This window comes from Fukomys damarensis, unplaced genomic scaffold (genome assembly GCF_012274545.1).
Source record: "Fukomys damarensis isolate Sample0158 unplaced genomic scaffold, DMR_v1.0_HiC HiC_scaffold_32, whole genome shotgun sequence".
NCBI lineage: Eukaryota > Metazoa > Chordata > Mammalia > Rodentia > Bathyergidae > Fukomys > Fukomys damarensis.
The window spans coordinates 35010962-35014801 of NW_022900944.1; the positions used below are offsets into that span (position 1 = coordinate 35010962).

The 3840-nt window shown below is 45.0% G+C and overlaps 1 long non-coding RNA gene across 1 annotated transcript in view; it reads right to left on the reverse strand.

Annotated features, from left to right (window-relative positions):
* Nucleotides 1–356: 356 nt before the first annotated feature.
* Nucleotides 357–3840, reverse strand: part of LOC109117661 — a 21266-nt gene continuing 17782 nt past the window's right edge. Inside the window, exon 3 of the long non-coding RNA XR_002024967.2 lies at nt 357–470. This is a non-coding gene — a long non-coding RNA (uncharacterized LOC109117661). The remainder of the gene's footprint in view (nt 471–3840) is intronic.

Here is a 3840-nt window from a genome sequence, read left to right on the forward strand (position 1 = left end):
TTTGGTGATTTTTTTTTTCTATTCCCTTGTCTTTTTGTTTGTTGTTTTTATTTTTTAAAAAGTCCTTACTGGGTATGATGGTACACACCTAAAATCCCAGACCTGGGAAGGAGTTCTGTGAATTCAAGGTCATCTTGGACTATATAACAAGTTCGAGACCAGCCTGAACTTGCATGGTGAAACCTAAAAAAACCAAGACAAAACAAAAAAGACCGGACCAGACCTTCATTCTTCCAGGTGGTCCTTTCCACTTCTGGTGTCTTATCCCCAACCCTTTTTAAATTTTGCTTTGAGACAAGGTCTTGCTAGTTGCTAAAGCGAGCCTTGAACTTGTGATCCTCCTGGTTTAGACTTCCAAATAGCTGGGGTCACAGGCATGCACCACTGTGTCTGGCTACCTTCTTGGTGCTTTAACTGTAAGATGCATTTGTCCTGAAGTGCCACACCGACTTTCTGCTGTGGCCTTTTACCTTGAGAGAGAGAGAGAAAGAGAAGTGGGTAAGAAAATCATATTTTGGGGGCCAGGGATTTAGCTCAGCGGTGCCACCGCCTGCCTTGCAAGTGCAAGGTTCTGAGTTTGATCCCTGGTACACACACAAAGAAAACCAAAAAACAAAAAAAAAACAAAAAAGAAAATCATATTTTTAAAAATATACCCATGGTAATTGTGATTATTGAGACACCTTGTATTACTGTTAGGCCATTTTGGCCAGGGCCCATTCTTAGTTGAGATTTTGTTTTTTTCAATAAGTAGTAATAAAGGGGATTTTGTTCATCTTAGGTATGAGGGATTGAATCCAGGATCCTCACGCTTCAGCATTTTTTATTTTTCTTTGAGATAGGATCTTGCTAAGTAAGTCTTTGTGTTACCCATACTGGATTTGAACTTACAATCTTCCTGCTTTAGCCTTCCAGAACGCTGGGATTGAAGGCCTGTGTTACCATACCCAGCTTAAAAGTTTTTGTTTGTTTGTTTGTTTGTTTGTTTGTTTGTTTTGTACCAGGGATCAAACTTAGGATCTTGAGCTTGTGAGGCAGGTGTGGTGCCATTGAGTTAAATACCCAGCCCCATGAGTAATTACACTTTGAAAGAATAAAGAACCAGATCTCATACACTCCACAGAAAGCCTAAACTTTGCTCATTTGTTCAGTCCTTCTTTGTTAAGCATCTCTCTATGCCCAGAACTGTCTTCACTCTGGAATCATTATTTGCAATTCAGTGTCATCATCATCGTCATCATCGTCATTATCACTATCCTGAGTACCAATTAGCACTGTGGGCATTTATGGAGATTGTGCGGCGTACACTCCATATGGTGCCCATCCGTGGGGAAGCAGGCGGGGTAACCCACACATGAATACAAATCCACTCACAAATGCAGGTGCATTTCCACAGCATCACAGGTCTTGAGTAGGGAGGCGATGGATACTGATGACAGTATCCTGGTGCTATATAATCATAAACTAATCCAGGAACTCCTCCCCGCTGCCCCGAGAGCTAAAAGTGAGAAGCTGGATAAAATCAACTCCAGTACTAGACTGGAACAGGGTGAGGGAGGAAGCCTGAGCCTGATTCCAGGATAGGGGCAGAGCTCCCCGCAAGCCTCCCCCAGGTCCCTCCAAAGTTGAAATCTGCCACAGTGAAAGATGCAGAACCCTACTTCTTCTTCTTTCCTTTCCCTTTCTCCTTCTTCTTCTTCATTCTGCTTTCTTTTTGCGTAATTCCCATCACCCTCTAGTATATTTTTCTAACTCCAGCTTCACAACAAATGATGAGAATTGGATAATATAGTAAGTATCCTTTGACAGAGGAATTTCACACCCTCAGCCGTGAGTTTGGAATCTGTGCTCCACCTTGATTGTCTATTCCTGATCCAGCAGGGCCAGGGGCCCCATAAATGATGAGAAAGAAATGATAGCAATGACAATGGTATTCTCCAACGCCACCTTTTGGGGGGCTCCAAAACCACAAAAATCATTTAATTGGCCAATACAGCTAAACTCCAAGGAGCACATCCTTGGCCTATAACATTTGAAAGTTTAAAATTGGAATGTGTACAAAATATTTAAAGCCTGTAGAAAATTCTAGATTCCTGGCATGTAGCTGAACACATCATCTACTGGCCTCCTCGGTCAGACTACCTCTAGGAGATAACCTCATCAGACTTAAATCTCATAATATCTGAATCTTCTCTTTACTGACTTCCCAGGCCACTAAACTGGAACAGTACTCAAAGTACTGTGTAAGAAACCAGTGCAGCCAGACTCGGTAACACATGCCTGTAATCCTAGCAGCCTGGGAGGATGAACAGGAGGATTGAAAATTTGAGCCCGACCTAGGCAACTAAGTCATACAATTTCTCAAAATTAAAAAAGGCTGGGATGTTACTCAGTGGAAAGGTCCTGGCTTCCATCCCCAGCACCACCCAAACAAAACAAAACAAAAAACCAGAAATGCACAAACATAGAACACTATTTCAAGGGTTCCATCTCTAGATCTTACTGGGGTCTTTCAACAAGGTGCTCTATTTCTGACTTTTTGCAACCCACGGGTAAATGTTCCCATTAAAGTATTCATGCCCTCCTAGTACAGCCCCACCTTTACAAGGTTGGGGATTAAGAGTTCACACCTAAGCAATAATTACTTAGCAGTCTCACTCTTGTGTGATCTTCCCACCCCCCTCTCCTACCCCTAAACTAAAAGGTGGAGGAGCCCAGGTAACAGACAGGGGAGGAAAGTGGGAGCAAAAGGACAGATCAATATCTGCATTCTGCCCTTTGTCCTTGGAAGAGTTGGTCCTTTTGATTCCCCCCTTGTTCCACCCTCTAGCCTCACTACTTTGCTGACTGCTTCCAAAGCAGTTTCCAGGGACATCCTTTTTCCACCCTTCTGTGAGAATAAACAGATTAAGGCTCCCATGCCTCCATTAAACATTTCCTTCAAACTGTATTTTTTATGTTTTGTATGGAGAATCGAACTCAGGGCCTCGTGCTTGCCAGACAGTCACTGCACCGCTGAGCCTTATGTCTGGCCTTACTGCATTCTTTTGATGCCCACCATGCAGCAAACAAGCTCTTGGGGTGCAGCTGGACCTCTGAGTCCTGCCACACAGGTTTTATAAGCCGGGTTTTGAACAGCAGCAGGCACCTGCATTGACTACTGGTGGCTCTCCTCTCTGCCCTCCTGAGGTTTCTCTAGCTCCCCGCCTCCAGAGCTGGAAGGTTGCCCAGAATCCTCCTTGGCCCCTCCCAAAAAGGACCAGCAGCCACAGCAGCTGAGAACAGACCGTCCTGTTGCATGTGCTGCCTCTGTACAAGGCCAGGAGTTGCCTGGACCTATGGTCTGGCTGGGGGAAGAGAAGGCGTCCCTGGCTGCAGGCAGGGATGAAAATGTGGGACTGCAGCCTGGAAGAGGAAAGGCTGAACATAAATAAATAAACAGGGCATGTTCGACCAAACCCCAATCCCCTAAATCTTGAAGACCACTGGAGCAGGAAATTGAGTGGCTGGGTCTAGACGCCTTGCTTTGCCCTACCCACCCCCCTGGACTTGGAAGGTTTTCTAGGCTCTCTCTCTCTCTCTTTAGAAATTGCGCTATCTATAGAGAAAGAGGAAGTGTTTTTAAACCAGAGTGAAGACTCTGTGGCCACAAATTTAAGAGAGAAAAGGGTTACTGAAGAAGGGACAGGAAAAACGGCCCCCAGAAGCTTGTGTGCGTGTGTGCCCGCGCGCATGCAAGACAGTGTCTGAGACAGCCGAGAAGGAAAAGGAAAACAAAGGAAAGTGTGGCACGAGAAAGACAGAGAAATAAGTGGTAGAGGCAGGCGTGAGGGCTGGGGG